This window comes from Pantherophis guttatus, chromosome 9 (assembly GCF_059756535.1).
Source record: "Pantherophis guttatus breed Tessera chromosome 9, ASM5975653v1, whole genome shotgun sequence".
NCBI classification, from domain to species: Eukaryota; Metazoa; Chordata; class Lepidosauria; order Squamata; family Colubridae; genus Pantherophis; species Pantherophis guttatus.
In genome coordinates, this window is record NC_142071.1 from 8495603 (window position 1) to 8507806 (window position 12204).

Below are 12204 nucleotides of genomic sequence, written 5' to 3' on the forward strand. Positions count from 1 at the left end.
CCAGAATCCCAGATGTTCAAACTGCAAAATTCATATTTTAATGAGCCAGAATTGGAAAACTATTTGCACCTGCATCGGCTAAAGTTTCTTGGCATTGCATGGAACAAGATTATTATTGTTGTTTGCCAGAATGCACGCTCATACATACTTGGTCTGCAAACCCTGGAACTTGGAGGCTTTTCCTCACATATCTTCCCCTGTCTTTGGAATCGAATCTGGCCAACTGGCTGCTTGTAGAGAGCATCTGGAGTTTCTCTCTCTTTCCCCTTTTCTTTTTCTCCTGTGCTTCCAAACTCATCCCTGTGTAAAATGTCAGACTGGCTACAGAACTCCAAATGCTTAGAAGTACAGGGCACAAAAGAAATAGGTTCAATGTTCACTTTAATGCAATTTTACAACATTTCAAACTACATTTGTAGCAGTGCACAAACAGCTTGCTTTTAAAATGTAGACTTGCCCAAATATTTTGAAGGATTTTTTTTTTTAAATTTGATTTATATGCCGTCCTTCTCTGGAGACTCAGGGCGGCTTACAATGCGTTAAGCAATAGCCTTCATCCTTTTGTATATTTATACAAAGTCAGCTTATTGCCCCCACAAACTGGGTCCTCAATTTACCTACCTTAGAAAGGATGGAAGGCTGAGTCAACCTTGAGCCTGGTGAGATTCGAACCTGCAGTAATTGCAGGCAGCTGGTCTTAATAACAGGGTGCTTTAGACCACTGTACTACCAAGGCTCCTTACCCTCCGCCTTATCTCTCTGTGTTACACTCTATCAAACATAAGCTCGCATTTATGAAGGCACAATTTAATGTGATCCCCTCGAATGTCCTCGACAGTAGGCTTTCAGGGGGAGTAAAATCCATCTATTGTACATGTGATGGCCGATCCCCGGAATCTCTGTTCCACATTACATTCGTATGTCCCCACTACCAAGACATAAGATCAAGATTCATTTCTCCTATTTCCCAGAGATTCCCTGGTTCACCTGATCTGTTCAGCCTTTATTTCCTACTCCAGGACACAGACCCCAATATAACTCCAAAGGTGGCAAATTTTTTTGCTGCAGTCGTGGCTGAAAAAAACCGAGGGAAGAGACGGGTAACCTCTACGGCAGAGGATCACTAGTATTGACAGTACAGATTGTATCTGAGGCAGTAGATGGTGTACTGTCACATGATCTATCTATATTTGTAAAATATACTCCCCTCCTATGTGTATTTTAATTTGGTCTCTGACCGCAATAAAAAAGCTTACTTACTTTGAAGGATGTTTGAGACAAAACCCACCTACATAAATGTAACAATGAGGGGGAAATGTGGATGGATGAATGAATGAAGCATAAACAAATTCTATGGAGATGCTCAGTCATCCAGATCATGGTTTGTACCAAAGGTGCTTTTTTTCAAGAGGCAACTGAACTTTCTGGTTTTCCTTTGAAGACGTTTTGCTTCTCATCCAAGAAGCCTCTTCAAAGAAAAACCAGAAAGTCCAGTTGCCTCTTGAAAAAAAGCACCTTTAGCTAGTCTCGCGAGAGACTAGCTAAAATGTTTCCCGGGACATCTGCCTGCTGTTGGAAGTGCGGTTACAGTAATGGAACTTATTTTCACCAATGGTGGACCTGCCCGCAGGCGGTTAAATATTGGAAAAAAGTACGGCAATGGATTTTGGAAATTACACAGATTAATTTGGAATTAAGGCCCGAGATTTTCCTATTGGGGGCAAAACCTTTGAATGTTAAATCAGATATATGGTTCTTGTTGATTCACATTATTACTGCAGCAAGATTAGCATATGCGCAGGAGTGGAAAAATCAATACTTACCAATGGATTTGAAAATAATATATAAAATTAGTGAGTGTGCGGAATCAGATAGATTAACTAGATTGATCAATGGTAAAAAAGATTCAGAATTTTATAACAGTTGGAAATTATGGTACGATTGGGTCCAGAAAAGGTGGGATAGAATAGATATATGATGATGTATATATATGATGGCAAATATGTATGTATAAAGGAATGCCTTTATATTTATGGACAATGTAATCACATTATACCATGGTGGCTGGATTGTATATTTTATTTGTGTATTGGTGTATAGAATATATTAATAATTTATTTATTTTTTTAAAAAAAAGCACCTTTGGTTCATAAACAAATTCCTAACAGAAATGCAAATAGGTTAATAAAATCAATTAAAGTATAAATATAATCTTAATGGATTAATACAGATAGCCAACTGGACAAACAACTGCAGTTTTAATGGGTGGTTGATAAAGCCAGAGGGGAAATAGCTAAGGATAAGTATTAAAAGTGTGCATAATCCTAAAAATAATTTACAAATTTGTGAGAGAATTGAAAGAATATGCTGAAAAAAAGTGATGTACTGTATATTACGAACTGAGTAGACACGTGCATCTCAATTTTCTTACAAACTGTAAAAGAAATATTATCTGATTGGGGCTGGAAGGTGGGGGGGTGGAGGTGAGGAAGCAAATTTTAAAAACCTGCAAAGGAAAAAAAAATAGAAATTTGATACTGACCAATTCGTCTTTCAGTCCTGGCAAACTCTTACTTTCACTTGGCAAACATACAGCAAACTCAAGTTTTCTCAAATGTTTTCTGATTTATTCTTTTAAATTCCTAACAGTCAATCAGGAGGTTTGAAGCAGATTTTCCCTTGCTGATTTCTAATCTGTTGACTGTTGCTTTTTTCTTCATTTTGATAGCATAATACCTCCTTCTTCAAAAATAACTTTTAAATCCAGTTAACCCTAAAACACACAAAAACACATGCTATCTCTTTAATATGCAACTTAACCTGACCATTGACCCTGAATATAATATATTGGCTGGGATCTACTTACTTTAAAGCATAGCCATCATAGATGTCCATAACATAACCGGTCCACAGCTGATGTGTTATTATGTCAAGCACCAGAGAAATCATAAGATTGATTGATTGATTGATTGATTCAATTTATATGCCACCCCTCTCCGAAGACCCAGGGCAGCTCACAGTACACTAAAAAAATCACTATAAAAACACTTAAAAATTAAAAATATTAAAAACATTAAAACCCATTCACACCATTCATGGCCAGATCTCATCAGATCGCAAAGCGAGATCAACGGCCCCAGGCCTGCCGGAAAAGCCAGGTCTTCACCGCTTTTTGGAAGGCCAATAGGGTGGGGATGGTCCAGATCTCAGGAGGTAACTGGTTCCAGAGAGCTGGGGCAGCCACAGAGAAGGCCCTCCCCCATGGGCCTGCCAGCCAGCATTGTTTAGCTGATGGGACCCGGAGGAGACCAACTCTGTGGGATCTTACCGGTCGCTGGGAGCTATGCGGTAGAAAGATCCAGGCAGTTCAGATGGGTATAAAGATTTATTGCAAGTTTAAGCTCTCTACAAGAATCTGAACTACTAATGGTCCAAGCAAATTAGCCGTAGGTAAGAGTCAATGGAGTTCAAGGTGGGCTGGAGTTAGATCTCTTGTGGGCATGAAGACACTCATGACTGTTGATGTGTTTGACCCTTCCTTCAGGCTCAGCCTGGTCATCTCCTACATCACCATGAAAATAATGAGACTCATATATCTATCAAACATCATAGCACAATTGCATGATTATATTTGCACAATGATGCCATGATGTATATGTTGCTTTTCATGTGACATTGTGGCTTATTATGGACTGCTATGGCCATCAACTGGACACTTTAAGAAAGCCATTTCCAAGTCACAAAGACAGCAATACCTTCAAGTCAAACCTGATTCCTGGTGATTAAATTCATCTTCCAGCCCTGGAATTTCCATCAGATCCTCCATCTGAATACTAGCTGGGCCTGAACTAAGACTTGCCATGGTTAGATAGATGTGCCCACCACCTGCTGAATAGTCCTCTCATTGCTTCTTGGAAACCGACAGTCCAATCCTCACACATCCTCTTACTGAGACAGATTGTTCTACTTCTTTCCTTGTCATTGTTTTTCCATGTTATCTTTTTTGGGGGACTTTTTTTTTCTTCCTACTTTCCATTTTCGCACCTCCTGATTATCATGGCAACATCTGGTAATGTAATTTGCATGCAGGGTTTTTTATAGTTAAAAAAAAAACTGAGGTGCATTCAGTTTCTGAGAAACTTACTTTCTCTATTTTATTTCTTTAAGAAAAGACAGAAAAAGGGCAAAACTTTTTAGCTTGCCTTCATTTGGTAACTTTAGTGCATCACTGTTATAGCTCCTAAAATCTTTGGAGGTTATTAAGAAAACAGCTTCCCTTGAAAATTGCTTCCAATTCTTGATTTATTTTCCACTTTTTCTTTAAGGGTATTTGTGGAGGCACCCTTGGGTCCTCCCATTGTATTGTGCAAACCAGCAAATGGTTCAAAATCAGTTAAAAGTGTGTGGTGAGACCATTTGTCAATTTGTAGCAATGAATTATTGTAATCAATTGTGCATTAACTGAATAAGACCTTCCTTCCTTCCTTCCTTCCTTCCTTCCTTCCTTCCTTCCTTCCTTCCTTCCTTCCTTCTCCTTCCTTCCTTCCTTCCTTCCTTCCTTCCTTCCTTCCTTCCTTCCTTCCTTCCTTCCTTCCTTCTCCTTCCTTCCTTCCTTCCTTCCTTCCTTCCTTCCTTCCTTCCTTCCTTCCTTCCTTCCTTCCTTCCTTTCTTCCTTCCTTTATCTCTTGGCATTTGCAATGAAAACAAAACTTGAATTAAAACCAAAGATTTTTTTTTTAAGACAATTAAACTGGAAACATTTGCAAGTTTTCTTTTACCGGATGTGTTTTAAAGGCCTACTTAAAAATTGATCTAAATGTTAATCTCCTCAACTCGGCAAGAAATTTATTCCATACTGGCTTCCAACTGTCCGACAATCAGTTCCACTGAACGAACTGGGAACCCAGGAGAAACAAACATACTGTCGGACTACCTTCCTTGCCATTTAGATCAGAAAGAGTTAATCCAAGCAATAAGGTTTCTGATTACTTGTATTTATTAGTAAGAAGGTTAAGGTTGCAACACAAGAATCCCAGCAAGTGCCCTACCTTCAAATGAGACACGTTTATATAAGCAATTTATGGAGGCAGAACTCTTGTCTGTTTCCTCCCACGTTTTCTAGGAAGAGGGCTGGGAACTTGTCTCTTCTGTGAAGGAGGGCAGTCTACATCAGTTCACTGTTTTGATAACTGTTATTTCAATCAACGTTGAACGGTAACTCTCCCACCAACATTTTCAATTTACTTTCTCCAGAGAATGCATAATTTCATAAACTTCTGCCTGTGGTAGACAGCTCTTGCTTCTTGGAGGTCTTCAAATTGAGGTTGGCTGGAAAGTGATTAGGTCTACTCTAATTCTGGGTTTTCTGCATCAAGAAGGAGAAATAGCTTTTCAGGATCCTTTCACTTCTGGAATTCTATAGGTAAAGGTAAAAGTTCCCCTCGCACATATGTGCTAGTCATTCCTGACTCTAGGGGGAGGTGCTCATCTGTCTGAAGATATCTCCGTGGTCATGTGGCCGGCATGACTCAATGCCAAAGGCACACGGAATGCTGTTACCTTCCCACCAAAGGTGGTCCCTATTTTTATACTTGCATTTTTTATGTGCTTTTGAACTGCTAGGTTGGCAGAAGCTGGGACAAGTAAGGGGAGCTCACCCCGTTACATGGCACTAGGGATTTGAACCGCTGAACTGCCGACCTTTCGATTGACAAGCTCAGTGTCTTAGTCATTGAGCCACTGTGTCCCCTTATATAGCTACTGTCAAAATAGCATGAAGGAAAGGCGCAACCCAAGCTGAATAGGTAAAAAGCAAATTGCAGGATCCAATCTGAGTCAGTCAACAGGACCAGAGTTTTTTGGGACTCAGGCTGGAGCCCATCCTCAGGGAAATTCTCTCTCATTAAAGATGGCATTTTTTTGGTTTTATATCCAATTATGATTTGTAAAAACTTTTTGAAAAATATTTACTAGTCAGTTTTCCACTCTTCTCTGAATCACCACCTTATTTAAAGGTTCAAGGCAGAGGAGAAGATGTCCAGAGCTGGAATGAAGGCACTTGTCCTGCATTTATACATCGATAAAATATGGCAACTGTTCATTTAGGGGAAAAAAATGAACAGATTTTTCTCTGAAATGTGTGTTCTTGCAAGCAATTTTCCCCCCTTGCCTTCTGTAACTTGAAGCAGATGTGTGTAGGAGGCATTCTACTAAAAATGCTCATGCATTTTTCTGTCCTTTTTCCTTTCGGAGGTAGGCAAGAGACAAACAAGTCCATGGGCCAATGATCAAAACCTCAGGTAGGTCAACCCAAGATTATGGATTTCTAGACATTTAAGAGATTATCCACGGATCGTCAAGAACATGAGACCACTTTCTGAAATAGCTCAAGATGCCATTACTGCAGCAGAGAGCAATAGTAACAGAGTTTTCTGTGTGCTGCTTTGAAAGAGAATCCAACCAATTGATCAAGCTTCCAATAAAAGCTTGGGTGCAGCCCTTGTTAATTGAAAAGCTGGCATTAATCTGGGACACAATACCATATTAGAATGGCGAGAAATCAGTTTCACTGATTTCTTTAGTTGGCAGCTGGATGAATTGAGCTCTGTATGAAAAACAAGTAAAAGAACACGTTAATAAAAATTATGGTGAAAAATTCAGAAGCAAGGGAGCTGTGCGACTTCAACAAAGAACTTTGGAAGTATGTTCAATTCTAACTTTTGTTGGAGAAGATCATCTCCTTGAAAGTTTCCACAGGCTTAGCGTAAACCCAATCATTGATTGCATAGCAGATTTTGCAACACATTAAAGATAAAGATTTCCTTGTCAGTCATGCCCAATTTTAGGGCACGGTATTCATTTCCGTTTCTTGGCCGAGGAAGTCAGTATTGTCCAAAGTCATTTCTGTGGTCACGTGGCCAGCATAACTATATGGCGAGACACATGGAATGCTGTTACCTTCCCACCAAAATGGTACCTATTTATCTACTCGCATTTGCATACTTTTAAACTGCTAGATGGGCAGGAACGGGAGCAAGTAATGGGAGCTCACCCCGTTGTGTGGAGTTCTCCAGCTGACAAGCTCAGCATCTTTAACCATCATTCCCCATAACTTGATACCTTGATCTCAACACTGATCCCGGATTGCCGCACTTTCTGTAAGGCCCTGAAGACGTTTCTATTTCAGCAAGCCGGCCTAGCCTAACTAGGTTTTTTATGGGTTAGTTTTTAATTGTATAGCTTTGGGATTTTAAATTGGGGGCCGATTGATTTAATTTATTTTAGCTACCTTAACTTTTATATTGTATGTATTTTAATTTTGGCTGTTCACCGCCCTGAATTCCTAGGGGGAGAAGGGCGGTATACAAATTCAATAAATAAACAAACAAACAAACAAACAAACAAACAAACAAACAAACAAACACATTACTGGCTGATAAAAAGCTATTCTTGTAACTGTCAATATTCATATTAATAATAGCTATGCAAACTCTCAACTCTATTATTAGCTCATTACTTATAGCTCAATCTTCTATATTCATTTACTTTATAAAAGAGACAAGGAATCTCAGGCCCTCCAGATGTTGCTGCATTTTTCAACTCCTAACATCTTTTAACACTGGCCATGTTGGCTGGAGATTGCTGGGAATGTCAACTCAACTCCAACATTTAGAGTACTGAGTGTTCCACACCACTACTTGAAAAACAACAATTTTGGGTCAATTGGTTGATAAATAATGCATTAGAACATCTTGTTTATTATTTTTTTCTCAGCAGGATTGTGGTTCTCCATCAGGAAGAGCTGTAATAGATTATCTCTGAATATATACCATTACTGCAGCATCATACAAGTTGGTGGGTGATGCTTAGGGTTTACCCATGCTTTTAGACAGTTAGGCAATAGACACAAAGTACAACCATTACTAACCCTAATTTTTCATTTCTAAATGCCCTGGGGAGATGCTGGATCCTGAACATTCATTCATGACTACAGCATGTTAACAAAATATTTCACAAAAGGCAAATCCAGGAACAAAATAATAATTTTGTTATATATTTTGTTAAAGTAAGGTGCTTAGAATACAGGATAACAGAGTTGGAAGGAACTTTAGAATCATCTAATTCAACCCTCTGCTTAAGCAGAAGACCTTATACCATTCTGGACAAGTGGCTGTCCAATCTCATTTTAAATATCTCCAGTGATAGAGCACCCCACAACTTCTGAAGGTCAACCATTCCACTGATTGATTGTGCTCACTGTTAGGGAATTTCTCTTAGTTCTGTGTTGGATCTCTCTTTAATGGGTTTCCAGCTGTTACTTCTTGTCTGTCCTTAGATGCTTTGGAGAAGTTGTCCCCCTTTTCTCTTTGAGAGCCCCTCAAATATTGGAAGAGTGTTCAGATTTGGATCTTTCCAAATGACTATGACCATGCAGGACATTTTTTAAAAAACACCAAATAATTAGCAAAGAACTTCAGAGCTGGATCCTGATGATTCTAGATAGTTCCATATGATGTTCTTTGCACTGCCCTTGTTCTCTTGCAAATGTTCCTGTTCCCAGATTTCTTTTCCTGAATGAGGGGTTGTATAATATGAGCCTGTTGAGGTTGATTTTTTTTTGTCTTTTAATGACCCCGTAATCCCTTCCATCGGGGTGGAGTTGGGGCAACTGAATGGAGCTGAGTGTTTACTCTCCGGATGCCCTTCCCATCACCAATGCAGACTTCGCAGCAGACATTGATTCATTGTGCCCAGAGGGAGAAATACTACCTAGGATCGAACTCACAGATTGTGAGGCAAGAGCTCCACCTCTAGGCCACTGCACCACTTTTGGAATTAATCTACATATAAATATAAAGGTCAGGAAGATGAGTTGAGAGAAAGATAGAATATTTGATTGACTGATCAACCTTCCTTAAGTGTCCTTAATGAATCAGAGTAATTCTTGTGCTCAAATTGCCATCAGTTGTCCGAGTTGTAGCCCTTTGGAGAATAGCACGATCCTGGGGAGAAGCTTTCTCATGAAGAGACAGAAGACTAGAAAATGGGTGAAGGACCTTAGTCAACCTGTATTTTGGTCAAAGACCAAAGGTTTAACTACTTAACCTGTAAGTATGAGGCATTGCCAAGTAGAACAAGAATTCTACAGTTTATTTACTCAAATAATGATTAGATCCAGAGAAAGAAATATGCCTGTGATGCCTCATGCTGACCTCAAGCTAAATATTACAATCCAGTTTGGAAAACACCAGAGTCATTCTCACATGAACAAATGACTGGAAGAACATTAGGGACAAATAATCCATAATTTACATAAACAATCCATTTCTTCCACCTCATTCTGGAAACAAGATGTAAGTCCTGCATACGGGAGTAGGTCATGGGTCAATTTCCATAATTTAACTTGTGTATATAAAGTTTTTCTACAAAAATTCTGGAGAACTAGCTGTCTCAGAAGAGAGGAATAAATTGTGCTTGGCAGCATTATAATGCTGGTCCTAATTACTTTCTCACTGAAAGGATAAGGAAGAAGTCCAAACACAATTGAAATGTTTTTTTTTTAAAAAATGATATTATATTAAAGATTAATAACCTTCCTGGACATAACAGACCAACTGCAACACCTTCCAGCCCCGACATAATGCTCCAGAATGAGGAGTGAGTCAAGACAGGTTGTCATCAAAAGCTGAGGTGGTGATAAATACTGCAGGAACACTGGATTTGGTCTCTAAAGTGGGTCAAACATTTATTTCTTTATTTATTTTTCAAATTTCTATACCACCCTTCTCCTTTCGGACTCAGGGTGGTGAACAGCCAAGTAAAACACTTTATATACAAAAGTTAAAATATATTTGAAATAATTAAATAATTTGGCCCATAATTTAAAACATTTCAATTTAAAACCAATTTCAAATTTTAAAAACTCCATCATAAAATCAGGACAGCCCGGCTAACTGAAAGAGGTAGGTTTTAAGGGCCCGATGAAAAGTCTGGAGGTCTGGGATCACTCGTATCTCTGGAGGTAGATTGTTCCAGAGGGTAGGTGCCACCACAGAGAAGGCTCTCCCCCTGGGGGTTGCCAGCCGACATTGTCTGGCCGACAGCACCCTGAGGAGGCCCTCTCTGTGTGAGCGAACTGGCTGGTGGGAGGCAATTGGTGGCAGAAGACGGTCCCATAGGTACCCCAGCCCTAAGCCATGGAGCGCTTTAAAGGTGATCACCAACACCTTGAAGTGCACCCGGAAGTCCACCGGAAGCCAATGCAGCTCGCGCAGGAGAGGAGTCACATGGGAGCACCCCGTCGCTCCCATAATCCCCCACGCGGCCGCATTCTGCACCAGTTGGAGCCTCCGGGTGCAGGCCCAAGGGGAGCCCCATGTAGAGAGTGTTACAATAGTCCAGACAAGAAGTGACGAGTGCTTGAGTGATTGTGCGTAGGGAGTCCTGATCCAGAAAAGGGCACAACTGGCGTATCAGGCGACCCTGATAGAAAGCCCCCCTGGCCACGGCCATCATATGCTCTTCTAAAGACAGCCGTGCATCCAGGAGGATGCCCAAGTTGCGGGCCTGTTCCGTGTGGGCCAATGATTCGCCCCCAATAACCAGTGATGGCGTCAGCTGGCTATACCGGGATGCCGGCAGCCACAGCCACTCAGTCTTGGAAGGGTTTAGTCGAAGCCTGTTTCTCCCCATCCAGACCCGCACGGCCTCCAGGCACTGGGATATCACTTCCAAGGCATCGTTGGGATGGTCTGGGGTGGAGATGTACAGCTGAGTATCATCAGCGTACTGATGGAACTCCACCCCAAAACCACGGATGATCTCACCCAGCGGCTCCACATAAAAGTTGAACAGAAGGGGCGAGAGGACTGACCCTTGTGGCACCCCACAAACAAGGTGCCTCGGGGTTGACCGCTGCCCCCCTGTCAACACAGATTGCGACCGGTTGGAGAGATAGGAGGAGAACCACCGCAAAACATTCCCTAAGCCATACAGTCTATTCAGTCTAGGCACACTGCCTAGAGACCATCTGGCCTGAGGAAGTAGAGAAATTGTATTAATAAAATAAGTTCACAAATATGTGTGAATGGGACCTTCGGGGACAATGGCTCTTAGGTTGTGTATCCTCTACCTCTTTCGTCAAAACAAGAAAGTCAATTAGCTTTGTAAATCAGGTGGACAAGTTGTTGCAAAACAAATAAATACACGGTGCGAGTTAGGCACGGCAGAATTTTCAGCGACTGATCACACTGACACTTGCAATGTTTGCAAAAGCATTTTTGATGAGGCCCGTCAAGGCCCTTTCGAGTATGCTTTTTTGCGACCTCTGCATCCTTCAAGAGTGTAAGATGTGGTGATCAGTAAAATTGCAGCTTTTGTTCTTTTTTAAAAAAAAATGCAGAAAAGGGATGAATAGATAAGCGTGAAAAGTAATGCAACCCCTTTCCAGATGTTAGATCTGTACACAACAAGAAAACCGCAGTGTGATGTGAAGCCATACGTGCCTTCTAGCAACTCATAGGAATGGTTGTATGTTTTGTTCACACAGGCTCTCACATAAGCAACATGGCTTGAGCTGGCCTCCTCCTCCTCTCTTTGATTGAAGACTGTATTCTCTTTCCCTCCAGGAAGCTGTTTTTTGTAAGATCCTTTTTGAAAAGTGGTTTACTTTTCCAGCCAAAAGGTCATTCAGTCCAAAGTTCCATTTGTCCAAATCTCCTTGAAATAGCAAACTTGGGGTAAGTTTGGAAAGGGTTGTTATCCCAATTGTACCACCACCAAAAAAAGGGAGAGAAGTTTATGGCATGCTTCAGGGAGATATGAAATTTGCAGCAGTACTAAAAATTATGCAACACACATACAGAAAGAGAGGAAAAAAGTAGAAGGATTTGGGAAAAGACGGCATAGAAAGAAGCATTGACTGAAACTGTTGATACGGTAGAGTACTAACGTTATAGATTTATAAGACTAGCCCATCAAAATTTCGGACAGGCACAAGAGGTCAGCAGACTTAGAGTTATCTGTTATCTCTCTGTTGCATTCTAAAGATTGTTTGGAAGTTTGCAGCCAGGTAAGTTATATCTATTTTAAAGAATGGAGACTTTATTCTTTTTATCTTGAGGATTTTGCATTTTGAATAAAAATATTTTTTTTTGCCTGTTTTGACGTATTTTTTCCCCCGTGACTGCTTAGATAGTGATCTCA